Below are 16,901 nucleotides of genomic sequence, written 5' to 3'. Positions count from 1 at the left end.
AACATATCCATAAAGTTTCTCTCTATCCATAAAGTTTGCTGGAAAATAGCTATGCATCCCACTCTTCCCTTCCCAGTTTGGGATTTTTCTGTCTAAGAGACTGATATCCCTACAAGATGTACAACAATCAATTTCTGCCAACTTTGTAAAAAATAGACTAATTTAGTTTAGGAAAGAAAATAATGGTTGAAGAATAAGTGGTCAATTTTAATTTCTTATCAGGATATTTGTTAGTCACCTAAGTTTAGATTTAGGAGTCTAAGTGTAGGCTGAAAAATCAAAAAAAGAATCTTGACACAGGATTTAATCTACTATGATTACTGAAATGATGTTTATTCTAGTGAAGAGAATGCAGAGGCATGTGCCAAGATATTTTTCAGGTATTTTAATTAGAAACTGCTGAAATATTTCTAGGTATTTTTATTACACCTTTGTGGAATGTAAGGGCTTAGATAGAATCAAATACAGAAGTCTGCTCTTTTTCCAGTGTTCACTGAGTTTAAAAACTGATTTGCCATGAAGTTCACTGGGGAAAAGCAGCAACTGTTTTCTCATATAGAATTGATTTAAACTTCTAAGTGGGAGTCTAGATTTGCTGCTTGTTTTATTGCCTTCTGCTCCCATCTTCTCTTTTTTGTTTGCTTTCAGAAAGCCAAGCAAGCATTGGAAGTGAGATGGAGCTGTTGGTAGGATTTTTACCACTAATTTCTAAGAAACTAAGATAAAGTCCATTTAAAAGCAGAGCAAAACTAATATTCCACTCTCCAAGGTATCATTAGAGTTACAACTCTAATTTAAAGTCAGAAAAGAGTCATGGTGTGTATGGTGTACTCATGTCTAGTAACTGTCTCCTGAGTACTACTACTACAGCCAGAGGACCAGGATGCAAAGGTGCTCTGTTTGTGCTTTTATCCTTGGCCCTGCCTATGGCACAAAGGACTGACACAGGGAAATTAGCTGTTCTGATTGTGAGCTGTCTAAAAATGTTTAATGCTTGGAGCCTGTTATTTCCATTTCTTGAATTTGCTGTTCCACAGATTTCCACAATGGAAGTGGAAGCAAACGTACTTCACAAACATCAGGACATGTGCGTATTTGTTCATTCAAGAGTCTGTGCTGCTTAGTTTATGCTCTCTTAGGAAGTCAGGATACCTCTTCTGTGACAATTTAAGTTTTTCTAATGTTTAAGTCATATTGACAGCATTATGTGTCACGCCATCAATCCATCTACTGCTACAACATGATCTTTTTGTGCCATTCTTAATATACATCCTTTGACTCTGCTATTACATTTTTTTAAATTTGATTTGATTTTGGGGCCCTGAATTATTAAAGATGCCAAATTTCAAAACATGACTGACAGTACCAGGTTTAAACTCTTCAAAAATGTTGTTTCTTGTAGTGAGCTCTTTTTTGATGTTAAATAGACCTAGCACCACCACCTGCTTTCCTTTCTCCTTCTGGCTAAAATCAACATTATTTTAAAGGCGGTGCTTTTAAAATTTGGTAGTGAAAAATAATTTCATTTTACCTTTTTTTTTTTTTTTTTTAATTAACAAAAAGGGCTTACCTTTTGTTCAGTCTTTCACATCCATAGTGCTAGATATAGACAAGGAAATGAGATTTCAAAGATGTTGTATCTAGACTTACTTTACCGAAAACAATATTTTCTATTTTAAGTGCTGAATTTGTTTAACTTTACTTGATAAAAGCTAGAATTGGTGACAAGATGATTTAATACAACTCTTACTAACAAGTTGCAGACATTGCTAGTGTGTCAAAACAACATTGCTGGAGGCATTCTGGCATCAGGCTGGACTGATAACCACAATAGAGTGAAACAGCTTTTTGACAGCTATTTTATTCTTGAATGCTACTGATTAAAGGGAGCTTGAGTTAGTGTTATTTTTTTCCCTCCAGATATTTTCATTCACATGCACCTTTATTTTTTGCCCACAAATAGAAAGGTAAATGTTTTAAAATTAATGAAAATTAAAACCTGGAAGCTTATGTCTTGACTAGATGTAAAATGGAATTTTAGATTTTTTTCTTCTACAGTTAGGCTATTGCCTCTCTTTTGTGATCTGCAGCTCAGGTATACTTTGCACTCATTACAGGACTTTTTAGATATTTACCCTGTGTCTTTGACCACCTCCTTCAGGAAATGTGTATATGATCAAAAAGCCTAGGATTGATATAGGAATAATTATTCTTGTCATTTCAATAGTTATAAAGTGGCATTTGCTGAATGAAAAAAAAAATAATTATAGACTATGTGGGACTTGAATCTTATTCCCTTGATTTTAGAAACCTGTTGCACTTAACCACAAATGCTATGTAAAACCTTCAGTTTTGATCTGAAATAGAAATGTCAATTGAATTTTAAGCTGTACTTTATCCTTTCTCATTTCTATTCAGTGTGTTGATAACATCCAAGGATTCCTTCTGTAAATAAAGAATGTGAAACCAACTAAAACTTTTACTTTTACTTTTCATCAAGTGTTCACAGAGAATACTTTCTGAAAAAGTTGCTGTTTAGTTTGTATGCTTTATATTAGGTTTTCAAATTATAGTAGTATTTACACATCAAGTGTGATGTTGAATTTTTATGCATAAAAAATGCTATGTTGATTTTTTTTTAGTTTTACACATCTCGTGTACAGGCAAATGTGAGGGAGAGATTTGTGTAAAATGAGATGGAAATTTGCTGTCTGCCAGAGCTTGAAGCCTTGAAGGTCAAAGCTTGAAGCCCTGAGATTGCTGAGAGGAGGATTTGTTCCTCATGTTCTTCTCATTCCCCGAATGGCATAGATAGGTAAACAGTCAATTTCAGGAGTCTACCTGTGTGCTTGTGTAGACATCTGTTATTCATGGTGATACAACCCTTGCTCCTGCTGAGCTGGAACAGTAGGCAGTACAGGTACTATGTTGTTCTACATATATTAGGCTGTTTGAAGCGTTGCTTTAATACACCAGAGCTGCTTTCTGAAACTGAGCACAATTGCTTTTGACCAGTGCTGTGTGTATGCATACTTTGTGATTCAGATGCCTAAGCATAGATAACTATTGCCCTTTCGGACACACTATGTAACCATGACATCCATAGTAGCCATGGCAGGTATGATGTGGGTGAATCATACTATTCTAGAGCAACAAACGGAGAACAGATAGGATACTGTCCTGGTTTAACCCCAGCCGGCAGCTAAGCACCATGCAGCAGCTTGCTCACTCCCTCACTCCCCTCCATGGGATGGGGAGAGCACCTGAAGGGTAAAAGTGAGAAAACTCATGGGCTGAGATAAAGATAGTTTAATAGGTAAAGCAAAAGCTGCGCACGCAAGCAAAGCAAAACAAGGAATTCATTCCCTACTTCCCACGGGCAGGCAGTGTTCAGCCATCTCCAGGACAGCAGGGCTCCATCACGCCTAACGGTGACTTGGGAAGACAAATGCCATCTCTCCCAATGCCCCCCCTTCCTTCTTCTTCCCCAAGCTTTCCTATGCTGAGCGTGACGTCATACGGTCTGGGATATCCCTTGGGTCACTTGGGGTCAGCTGTCCCGGCTGTGTCCCCTCCCATCTCCTTGTGCCCCCCCAGCCTCCTCACAGGTGGGGTGGGCTGAGAAGCAGAAAAGGCCTTGGCTCTGGGTAAGCACTGCTCAGCAGTAACGACAACATCTTGGCATTATCAACACTGTTTTCAGCACAAATCCAAAACATAGCCCCCTACTAGCTACTCTGAAGAAATGTAACTCTATCCCAGCTAAAACCAGCACAAGTACTTATGCATCTAAAGTGTCACTAGATGCCTACCTTACTCATCTGAATTATTCCCCAAAACTCATTCAGAACTAACTCAGGAATCTGCCTTAGGCAAGTCTGTAAGATTTAACTCTTCACTAATCGCCTCAGTGGAGTGAAATGCAAAATTTACTTAAAATTGATGTAGAGCAACAGTAATCCATGTATTAGGAAAGTCTATGAAGAAATGAAGTTAAGAGAGGGGTTTTTTTTATTTTAAAATTATTTCCTCTGGAAACACTGTTGCTAACACAAAATAACTTATGTTGGTGTACCTCATTTTCAAGTGGGCAAGGCTTTATGTTTTAAATTGTACAGACATTAGTAATAGCAGATTATGTGTTTCCAGATGTTGCATCAGTAGTCACAGGATTTAAAGATAACTCTTGACATTGTCAAAGGGCTTAATCATCTTCATTATCCATTCTCATTACTATTTTTATATATATGTGAAATGTCCTATTTCAACATAGTACTACACATTTATATTCTAAAGTTTAATATATGTCTAATTACAGAACTAAATGCAAAAGATGTGTCAATTTTGTGGCCTAAAGAAAAAAAAGAAGTGAAATAGGCTCTTTACTTATACTCTTGACTTATCCATTCAAGCATTTTAACTGGCAGACTCCTTCTAATCCCCTGACAGCACCTGGAGGGGTGCCGGTAGAGCACCAAAGGGATGGTGGGAAGATATGACATATGACACTAGGGCAAGATCTGAACTCAGACAAATGAAATCTGTCAGCCAGCTCCTCAAAGGCTGCCACAGTTCTTATCGCTGCTTGGTTGAGCTGGCTTGATACACAGACGTATTGTATTATTCAGCTGGTTTGATTTTCCTTTTTATGACAACCTTACCCTGGAGAGCATCCATCTCTTTGCAGTGTTGGAGAATGACTATAACTGAATGATATTTCAATATAATTTATAATCCTATACTGTAAACAGAAGTGATGGTTGCTTCTAACCACTGTGAAGAATTCTAATAGGTGTATTTGGGCTCTTGTTTTCTTGGAGAGTTGGAGATACTCTGGAATTGGGAGATTTTTCATAGCTTAGCTTAATAAGTCTTATAGCAGAAAAGCTATGAAAAACCCTGAAAAAAGACAGGAAATTTTTCTGAATGTGCCCAGGCAGTTAATGATGCATGTGAACAACTACAGCTGCAACAAATTATTTGCCAAAAATTTAAATAGTAGTTATTATTACCAGCTTTCAGGATAATGTACTGGAATGAAGGGCTTAGCAGTAAAAAGTTGGGCTCAAGTGAAATATCTGAATCTGAAAGCAATCCAACTACATTCGGATCCTAAAATCCACACTTTAAATAAAAGCTCTAACAAAAATGTAAGGTAAAATAGTTGTATTGCTGTCTTGTGTGGAAGGTTAAGCTTGTATTTTACCTTCTCCTTTGCATCAGGAAAAGTTGAAGGTAAGAATTACCAAACTCCTTAGAGAACAATCCCAACAGCACACTGATTCAGTCTGGTGGATTTGAACAAACAGGATTTGTCCTAGATAAGGAAATGGCAGACCAGGTCTTTAGCACGTGCATTTTTGCTTTGAAAAGACAGGCTTCTGGAAATACTCCTGTCCCTACAAAAGCTATGAAAGAAGATAGTATCGAAAAGACACACTTTGATGTGTGTATTGGGTTTGCATGGCAAGATTTGGTAGCAGGGGACTACAGGGGTGGCTTCTGTGAGAAGCTGCCAGAAGCTTCCCCTGTGTCCGACAGAGTCAATGCCAGCCAGATCCAAGATGGACCCGGCGCTGGCCAAGGCCGAGCCCATCAGCGATGGTGGTAGCACCTCTGGGATAACAGATTTAAGAAGGGGGAAAAATTGCTGTGCAACAGAAACTGCAGCCAGAGAGAGGAGTGAGAAGATGTGAGAGAAACAGCCCTGCAGACCCCCAGGTCAGTGAAGAAGGAGGTTGAGGAGGTGCTCCAGGCGCTGGAGCAGAGATTCCCCTGCAGCCCATGGGGAAGACCATGGTGAGGCAGGCTGTCCCCCTGCAGCTCATGGAGGTCTGTGGTGGAGCAGATCTCCATGTGCAGCACGGGGAGGACCCCATGCCAGAGCAGGGGGATGCCCAAAGGAGGCTGTGACCCTGTGGGAAGCCCACACTGGAGCAGGCTCCTGGCAGGACCTGTGGACCCATGGAGAGAGAGAGGAGCCCACACTGGAGCAGGTTTGCTGGCAGGACTTGTGACCCCGTGGGGGACCCATGCTGGACCAGTGTGTGCCTGAAGGACTGCACCCCTGGAAGCAACCCACACTGGAGCAGTTTGTGAAGAACTGCAGCCCGTGGGAAGGACTCACATTGGAGAAGTTCACGGAGGACTGTCTCCCATGGCAGGGACCCCACGGTGGAACAGAGGAAGAGTGTGAGGAATCCTCCCCCTGAGGAGGAAGGTGCAGCGGAGACAACATGTGGTGAACTGACCCCAACCCCTGATCCCTGCGCTGCTGTGGGGGAGGAGGTAGAAAAATCGGGAGTAATGTTAAGCCTGGGAAGAAAGGAGGGGTGGGAGGAAGGTGTCTTAAGATTTGGGTTTATTTCTCATTATCCTACTCTGATGTGATTGGTAATAAATGAAACTAATTTCCCCAGGTTGAGTCTGTTTTGCCTATGATGGTAATTGGTGAGTGATCTCTCCCTGTCCTTAGCTTGACCCATGAACCTTTCATTATATTTTTCTCTCCCTTGTCCTGTTGTGGAGGGGGAGTGATAGAGCAGCTTTGGTGGACACCTGGCATCCAGCCAGGGTCAACCCACCACAATGTGATTGCTGGTAGTTTATTTATATCATTAGATGTTAACATGGGTCATCTAGATTTTTTCTCATTTTTTTGTGGAGCATGGGGTAATGCTCCACATGGTAAGCATGAATGGTAAACAAAGAACGGCAATATCTGTTCATGGTCAGTAAATCCTTACCTGACCTAAATAACTCCATTCACACTTCATATTCATGAAGTTGCAAATTAGATTTTTATATGGTTTATGTGTCACATATATTAAATGCAGTTACTCAGTTATGAGAAAAAGTCTAAAGGCTAAACATTAGAAAGAACCAGATTGGTTTAGATGGAGGTGAGGCAGTAGGGGGCTTGTTTTATCTTTAACATGACAACATGTATGAAAGTGAAAATAGAGACAAAGTAAGACTGACCAGACTCTTTAAGTAATAATTTTAATCAAATTTTGGATGAACATATGGACCAAGTACAATGCATATGGTCTTTATAGTAGAATCGCTGAGCCTTCTTTTTTTAAGGAGTTTATTATGTTTCGTTTGAGAAACACTGCACTAAAGTAAGTGAAAATAAATTAGTGGTGAGAGTGCTTCTCTGAATATTCATTCAAAACCAACCAGTGGATTTAATTCAGTCTACAGAACATATCACAATGGATTTTAGTCACTGGTTTCCATGACCTATGTCAGGTGCTATTCACCTTAGCACTGTTAGGCAGTACAAAACTTTGTAACTAGCGAAAACTGGCAGAAATTTTGTGCATTGTAAAGATGCTGGCTGCAACAGTGGAATCAAAACCTGAGCTTCTCACCAGCATTTTCACTCTGAATCTTCCTGTGTACTCTCACCAGCACGCATAGGAACATTGTCCAAAATGGCCCTTGCAAAGACTGCTGCTTCATGCCTAGACATGTTTGTTGCTGTAGTTTTCCAAAGCTCTCTAGAAACCAGCTCTTTAGTGAAATATATAGCTATTCCATTTCCACGGAGAAAACAGATGAAGAACAATCATAAACCTGTTGATGGAAAAAAAATTACATTTTCAATTTACTTTCTACAATTTCTCAGTATTAATTATTTGCTTCAGTCTGTCCTCCCAAATTTTATACTTATTACTGATTCACACAAGTGGAAAGTATGCTTAAGTGCAAATTAAGTGCAAAAGTACACTGCTACTAGAGCAGTCACCTTCCCCCCTGCCATTCCAGCAGGTGTTTAAAACTTTATGGTGCTTAGTGATGTTTTGACAGAAAACTATCCTATTTAACACTATGGAAAACAAAGAATTGAACTTTATGCAACCTTAACCTTTGAATTATTTGCAAGTTGTGAACCTCTCCAACCTACCCCTTGTTGGGCCAAATGTAATTTTGAGAAACCTGTTTAGGGCTACCCTAAAGATGTTTAGGTTGCATACAATCTTGTATGTGATCACACAAGATTACACAAGTTGAGAACAGAATCAAAGAGTCCCGGGAGTTCTTTGCATAATCTATCAAACAGCAAGTAATGAATAACTGGTTAATAGTACTGTGTATTAGTCTGTGGTAGGCTGTTAGTTTAATCATTAACAAAATATTAATCTAGGAGGACTGACAGTCAGGTTGCCAATAGTTCCATATTCAGCAGTGTGGAATGCCTTCCTAAGTTGAAGTAATGGCAACCCAAAGGAAAATCAGAGTTTTATTGCCTTCTGTAAGAGAAACAGGCAAAAGTTTTAACAGCAAGCTGTCATCCATAGAGTTAAAAAGTTACATGTTTAAACACAGACAGGAGATCATGACAGACGAAGAAAGTATCTGAATATTGTTACATCACTTTTATCCTGGTATTCCCTCCCAAGTAATTGGTCAGAAGTTACACGAAAAAAAGTCATAGACATACTTAATGGGATCAGTTCCTCTCACACATCCTTATTCATAGAATGATAGAATCATAGAATGGTTTTGGTTTGGAAGGGACCTTTAGATATCTAGTCCAACCCCCCTGCCATAGGGGAGGCATCTTTCACTAGATTGGGTTGCTCAAAATCCCATCCAGCCTGACCTTGAACACTTCCAATGATGGGGCATCCATAATTTCTCTGGGCAACCTGTTCCAGTGCCTCACCACCCTTGTAAAAAATTTCTTCCTTATGTCCATTGTAAATCTACCCTCTTTCAGTTTAGAACTGATGCCCCTTGTCCTGTCATCACAGGCCTTGGAACAAGTCTCTCTCCATATTTCTTATAAGCCCCCTTTATATACTTAGAGGCCACAATAAACTGTCCATTCATGTTACTTGAAAAGACTGTTAAAATTTTCATAAGGTCTTTATAACATTGTATTTTATATAATTGAAATGTTGGTGTTTTCTTCTGGAAAGTGGTTGGAAACTGATATGATGAAACTGGAGAGTAATATTCCTACAGGTACATAGATACCATTTGTTAGCAACGTGTTATTTATTAATGGGTAATATTTTTTTCCTAGATTTACTGCATTTATCTTCCAGATTATATTCAATGTAACAGTAGATACAAACTTCCTGTCCAAGGAAAGTAACTTCAGTCATGACATGAGTTATGTATCTGAGAAGGAAAAATAAGGACCATTTCATCTACAATAAGAATTGTCTGAAGACAGTGATGTCAAAACAGTTACAGTTCCAGAATCCTATACATGCAAGCCTATGATCTGTATTTTACAGCCTAGAGACAAAGCCTTGTACTCAGAATTTTCTTTTACTTTGTCCTGGTTTCAGCTGGGGTAGAGTTAATTGTCTTCCTAGTAGCTGGTACAGTGCTATGTTTTGAGTTCGGTATGAGAAGAATGTTGATAACACACACTGATGTTTTCAGTTTTTGCTAATTAGCGTTTATACCAAGTCAAGGATTTTCCAGCTTCTCGTGCCCAGCCAGCAAGAAGGCTGGAGGGGCACAAGAAGCTGGGAGGGGACACAGCCAGGGCAGCTGACCCAAACTGGCCAGAGGGGTATTCCAGACCATGAGACGTCATGTCCAGTGTATACGCTGGGGGGAGTGGGGGCGGGGGATGGCTACTCAGGGATTAACTGGGTGTCGATCAGCGGGTGGTGAGCAGTTGCCCTGCGCGTCATTTGTACATTCCAATCCTTTTGTTATTACTGCTGTCATTTTATTAGTGTTATTATCATTATTAGTTTCTTCTTTTTTGTTCTATCAAACCATTCTTACCTTAACCAACGAGTTTTACTTCTCTTCCCGATTTTCTGCCCCATTCCACTGTGGGGGGGAAGTGAGCGAGCAGCTGCATGGTGCTTAGCTGCTGGCTGCAGTTAAACCCCGACAGAGTTCTGTCAGGTGCTAAAGTGATGTAAATGTAAGGGTTCTGCATGATTCTACTACTGCAAAGCCTCAAGTTGGATTCCTGCTTTTCTGTGTCTTGAGGTTCTTGTCAGAGAGCCACTGTTATATTTTTGCTTTTTTAGGATTCTGAGTTTGTTAAGAAATCCTAGTTTTGTTTTTAGAATGGGCCCTTATGTCATGAAGTAGCAGGCCTTTTACTAATAGAGATGGTTAAAGTAATGTCTTTCCTTATGGAAAGAAATGGCTTTGCTATTCAAACTCCAAAATTTTCACTGATCTTCCTTGCTACTCTCATGTGTGGACAACCACATACACTCTCTCTCTCTCTCTGTCTCTCTCTCTCTCTCATTAGCCCCTGTGTCCTTACGTTCCTGGTTCCTCTGATGGTATTGACAGTCTGATGGCTAAAATACATTCCAGTAATTACCCAATGTATTTCTTTACAGTTGGGTTCCACTGAAACCAATGGAAGTGAAGTATTTGCATTTGGCATGCTGCAGGTGTCCTGAAGGTATCATCACTGCATCTTCAAGAAGGATAGGAATCTGGAACTAAGTAAGAGAAAATCATCAAATTTTAAGGAAAGAGGTCTCTTGCCTTACTTCTTTGTAATTTGGGGGAGTTACGCCTAGGTGGTAAGTAACCTGAAGCATAGAATTATAAGGTATTGTTCAAATTCGCTTTTATCTACAAAACAGTAATTTAGCTTCTACATAAAGGTAGTTCTTTATAGCAGCCCCTAACCTTCCCAGTCCCTCTCCCTTTTGTTTTCAACCATTTTTGTACATTTGAGCTAGATAAAGCATCAAGGAAAAAATTGGTGAGCACTCCTGAGCAAGGTAAGGAATATACAGATTTGGCATCAATGGCTTCCCTTGTTAAGTATTTAAAAAATCTTAAAGTTTTCTTCCAATGTTTTTAGATTGTATATGTAATAAGACATTAATGGTATGAAATGAGGTCATTCATGTGTCAGTTAATATGATGCTTGAAAAAATATTTATTTTTTTTTTAAGAACTGTGAAGCACTGTAACGTCTGTGCATGAATTTGATTAGAATTTAATTTCACATCACATGTGACACCTAATTCAGTTTACACATTTTGTGTTGTAACTCCTTGGTATATTACCACTTCTTAGAAAACCATCAAAAAGCACGCTTCAGCAGAACTGACTTGCATTTAACGAAATAGGCTGTATTGTACTTTTCTGTCATCTAAAATGGATGACCTGTTTATGTGATTGAGAAGTAAATGTTAAAAACACTTAGATACATAAAAACACTTAGTGATTAGGCACACATACACATGCACTTACTGCAATCAAATGTGTTCTTTATGAGATATTTTTCAGAGTTTCAGTTTGAAACAGAATGAGTCCAAATGTGCCTTAATTTTCAATTACTTAGAGCTTTAGCAATAATAAATATTGTCAGATTCATCATGGACTCAGTCAAGCTTTTCTGAAATTTATTTCTGATATTTATGCATAAATACTATGCACTTTTCAGTGGATAATGATATCCTAAAATTGTGTTGTATTACGCTCTAAAACTTCAATTTGCCTCACTTTCCATTTCAGTAATGATCTAAACATACTGCCTTCTGGAAAAATTAGTTTCTCTGGATTGTCCTAGGTTAATACTCACATAATAAATTATTTGAGTTTGTAAACCCAGGGAGCCCCAGGTCACTAAGAACATAGCAGGACAGATCAGTTTAACTGAGACCAGAATTTGCTCCACTTGACCTGAAATGACTGATCTCAAAAAAATACAGATACATATGTAACTGCCACACAATAAATATTTCATGTCATGGAGATCAGAAGAGATTATAACACAATCCACTTCTAATTGGAAGAAGAAAACAGTATTATATTATTGAATTATTTATATTATGCCTTTCTAGAATGGGAAGAATAAGAAAAACAGAGGCCTCTCTCACCTCAAGTTTCTGTTCAACTTAGAGCTTACCATAGAAAGGCCATGTGTGGGTAAGAATTAGACTAGAAGTGTTGTATAAGGAAAAGGGATGCTGTGAAGATTAACTCAGCATAATGGAATAGAATGAATGAGTTGGTGTGCAGCATCAAGCAGTGGCAGTCAGTCATCTGTTGTGAAGTAGTTTACTGCTTAAGAGGCTTCTTTAGAAATAGCAGTGTCAAGTCCTATTGAATTGATCTATTTCCTTTCTTTCTTCACCTCTACACCCAAAGGGTATCCTTAGCAAAGGATAATAGTGGAGCACCTATCCCAAGAATACCTTGAAAAAAATCAGACTATGGCTTAAAAAAGCTCAGAGGCTCAAGGAGAAATTACAGAGCTAACTGGGGAAAAACAGATGCAATGTATCTTCAGAGCAGGGTGGTGTTCATCTTAAGGAAATGCAGCATGAAGGAACTGTAAAGTTGATAAAGAGGCACAATTTGTGTTTAAAAAAAAGGAAGGGTTGCCTTCTGTAGAATAAGCATAATAGCACACAAGTGTGCTCACTCTAGGTTGGGAAAGCTTGTCCAGAAGTGTTTTCTTAAGAATGACAGGGTGCTAGCATAACACCTTTTTCTAGCAGTTGTCAGAACTATCTTAAAATTCTTTCATGTTCAGAATGATTCATCTCAGAGTGGGATGTGCATCAGCTTAAAAACACAACTATGATCAGATGTTGTAAGAGTAGCCTCCCCCAGATTATGCCCATTTACTGTTGAGCAATTTTAATTTTCACTCCTGCCAGTGAGCAACATCATATTTTTGCTGTTTACCTCTGGGCCAGACCAATCAAAATAATGATCTTTCCCATGAATTTGGTTGATCCATCCTTTTTATCTAGATAACCTAAATAACAGGAGCCAGATTTAGTGTTTAGATAATGTTAATCATCAAATAATTTAAAATAACTTTTAGCGTGTGATTCAGTGAAGTTCTGTTTTACCATCGTTGGTTAAGTTTAATAATATTTTTTAAATATATCATATAAAATTCTTTAACGAAGCAGCCTGCTCTTCAGTGTTTTGTTTTTCTTTTTAATTATAGTTAGATACATAAAGTACAAAGAGAAGAAATGTACAAAGGCTGTAAATGAAATAGAAGTGTACAGTATAGCTCAATAGTAATCCTATTAAGTCATTCTATTTGCTGATGCAATACAAGGCAAGTCAAAAATACATAGTCTTTTTTGTACACATGTCAAATGGCTCTATAATAATTCAAATGCTGGCAGTTGGCATTGTTCTCTGACTGGCAAACAAAGCAACTATTTTGGTGTTTGATCCATTTTTTATTGTGACTGTGTAAAATGACATACTGCATCAAACATTTACAAAAAATAACAGGGGAAAAGTTTTTTTCTATTCTATGTTCGAATGAACTTACAACTGCTAGCACATTCACATTAAACAACAGCTAATCAACAAACAGCATTAAAAAGAACTAGAATACCCCCTTTTGCCAGGATCTGGTATTTTTCTCTGACCAAAGGTGAGAGGTATATGTGTTTTCTAACTCTGTTACTTGATCTTGGTTTTATTAACACAAGCAGCCCACAAAACAATATAGTTCTTCAAAGACCCCATTTCAAGCTCTTTGTCATTGGGCTGTTCTCATATGTTACAGCACTCCTATGTCAGTTACCTTGTGCTGTAATTAGAGGAGAAGAATTAGTATAGTTCCTAAATGTCTTGTTTCTCTGATTTTAAAAGAGTAAAATGCTGCTGAGAGAGATTCCCGGGGGAAGGAAAGTCATTGAATGTTACAAGGTGATATTTCAGCATCACTCACAGTAGGTTATGCCCTGATGCTAGTCAGTTTCTGAAAAGTTAACTTACTGAGGCAAACGAACTAGATAGATCTCTTGATTATTTATACATAGTTGGATGGCAAAGCTCAGTTGTTAGTAACTGTTACACATTCATGGATTTGTCTGAAGTGAGCATAAATCTTCTTTACAGTATTCCTACAAGGCCTTTCTTAGTTCTATGCTGGATTTTTTTTGAGTTCAGTCAGTGCCAGCAACATGCAGACTTCAACAAAATCAGTTTGAGAGCTAAAATAATGAATTGGTAAAGCAGAGACAAAATCAACAAGACTGACAGTTCCCTAAAGAAGGTGGTTTGGATTCAATCTTTTCTCTTACTCTGCCTGAGACTAACTTTTGAGCCAACAGTAAAATGCAACCATTCTTCTACCGGTAGTTTGAGAATTTAGCCTCTCTTTTTGTTGTTGCTTTTCAGAGAGGTCCCTGAAACAAAAATGTCTTATTTCAGGTTGCAAATCAAAACAAATGAAACTTCTTAAGTTCTAGAATTGATGAGGAAAAAGTGACAAGTTTTAGTTTTAATTTGATCTGCATAGTTTTTCTTAGTTTTTATTGCCTGGTTCAGTAGCTGAATCAAAAAATAAATTATTCAAACAGCTCTAATAATACTCTCCTTCAGAACAAAGATTAAGCCATACTGTTCCCTGAAGAGGTACTAATAACTAATAACTGCACTGACCTGGAATGGTAGTAAGCCTGTCAGCACATAAGCAAAAATTAGGTATATAGTATATGTTATTAGAGAAAATAATATGTTAAAGGAACCCACCCACCCTCCAGCTAAGTTGTCTGGAGAAGAAGAAAATCTGTATAAAAATAAAAGTATTTGTATTGCATATCCACCAGAACTTGGCAAAGTGAAAGCCTGTATATTTAGTCTTTTCCATAAAAATTCACATATCATAAAACACCTCTTCTGAGAAAAACTGTTCCCATCTTGTCTAGGAGGGCTGGTTCATTCTCGCATGAGCATTCCATACCTGTGAATAAGCAGAAGCTACTATAGCCTGGAGTGGCATCATAGTAGTATGTGTGCAAAATATAGCAAATAAATCCAATTTTATGTCAGGTTTTGGGAGCCTTTTTCTACACCGTTTTATTGATATTTTATGATAGCTTTATCACTGAAACATATCTGAAACAGTTAAATCATTTTATATGTATGGAAGACTATGATGTGAAGGGCTGTTCTTATATAGGTTGTTGCAGGGAGAGCATTGAGCATGTCTGGAATATTTGAGGGAAGGACAGGACTGTAGGCACGAGACAGTTTATTCCAGGAAAGAAAGAGAGAGGCAGATACTCTCAAAGATAGGGGAGACAACTGGGCCTCTGTACTGATAGTAGCCTGAAGTATAGCAGTGAAATACAGATATATGGATTGTGGGAAATATGGTCAAATATACCAGTTCCTAAACCCTTTCCCTGAGAAAGGTATTGTGTGTTCATCTTAGCACACTTCAGTGTTAAAGTGTAAGAGAATGGTGCAGATAAGCTGGTATTCGAAACTGAGGAAAAACAGTGACTATTACCCTGGACAGCAGCAAGATACTGTTGATCTCCACACACAGAAGCTTCCATCTCTTGCTACCACAAAAACACTGCCTTAGAAACAGGCAAGTAGTATTTCGCTGGTCCTGCAGGTACTCAGCCATTATCAGAACCTACCGCCTGAGAATGCAACAGCAGGCTAAGGAAGAACAGGCTAGTGGGAAGAGGAGTGCTATAGCAGGAGAATGGAGTAGTAGGGGAGCATGGGATTGGCTTTTTAATTTGAGAAGAGAGGTATCATACAATAACGTGAATGTAAAGTCCTAATTCAAGGATCAATCTTCCTAAAAATAGACCAGTATGCCCACTTCCTCTTTTACATACTGGGGTTTGGAGTTTATCTGTATTGACTAAATCTGGTAAGTACCAAAAGCCATGTTCTTGAGGCTATAGAGATGTAACAAAAAAAAAAAAAAAAAAAAAAGAGCAGCAAAATATGCTTACCTAATGCTGTGGTTCCAACTTTGATTGCTGTGTAGACATGCTCACTTTTGGATTTCAGTTTCCCTCAACGACGAACATTTCCTTTCTCAATGTGCAAGCACGCAGTCTTTCCACTTTAATTTTCTCCTGCAGACCTCTATGTAATACAACACTGAGCAACTTTTTACAGTAGAAAAAGCCTTAGAAAATTCATACAGCTACATGCAGCACAGGGCACTACCATGGGCAGTAACTGAGGATATAAGAAAGGGTAGTAATTTTATAGTGTATCCCAACCAAAACACTATGTATTCTGTAAACCTACATTCTTGCAGAGCTTTACTGTTTCCAGTTCTGAAGAATGACATAAGTTATCTTGGACATTGCAGTTCCAGATAAAGTTGGACTGATAAGCAACCAATAGCCTTGCCTTTCCTTCCCATCATAAAATTCTTTGTCCCCTGAGACCACGAATTAGTTCTGTCCTCTTCTTCTCTCTTCAGATTTTAAATTCTTGAGGCAGGGATCATCCCTTTCTCTAGTGTTCTTCTCTTCCCTTTCCTCCCCAAAACTGAAAACACTGTCAGAATTTTTTTTAAAAAAGTAAGAGGAAAGAATGCAGTAGCAAATATTCCTTTTTCAAATAGAATCATTACCATAGCACAGTTATCCTTCAGCTGCTAGCAGCTGCAAATGGAACAGGGAGATGTTAGTGTTCACTTCCACTGATCTCATTATACAAACCACTAAGAGGAGCAAGGGAATACATTTGGAGAGCTTTCATGTGGTTAAAGTGACAGGGGAAATTCATTCTTTGATATCCCCTTGTTCAGTGTATCTGCCTCACTTTATGCCTGCCCCTCAAAAGGCAAGGCTGTAAAAATATTAGAGGATTGTTGAAAGGGATTGGAAAAATGAAAAAAGGCTCTAATTAAAAGGACAAAAATATACTTGGAAAGTGTTTCTCAGTATTTTTAAGTTCAAAACCAAACCACCTATCCAAATCTCCTCATTAAGTCAGATTCAATTTTCAGGCAAAGAGCTTGATACCAGGTTTCTACCTATCTAGACAAATGCTTATTAGTTTGATTTCTGTATTACCATGGTGCCTAACAACCACTGATTGATATGTGTGTTTGTGACCTGATGATCTTGCTAGGGAAAAGTCAGTATCCGCAGTTGTTAAATTGGTGATGAAAGCTCAGACGTCAAGAGATTTGTCCA

Source organism: Accipiter gentilis, chromosome 7 (assembly GCF_929443795.1).
Source record: "Accipiter gentilis chromosome 7, bAccGen1.1, whole genome shotgun sequence".
In the NCBI taxonomy this organism is placed as follows: Eukaryota; Metazoa; Chordata; class Aves; order Accipitriformes; family Accipitridae; genus Astur; species Astur gentilis.
Note: the sequence above shows the minus strand (reverse complement) of the source record.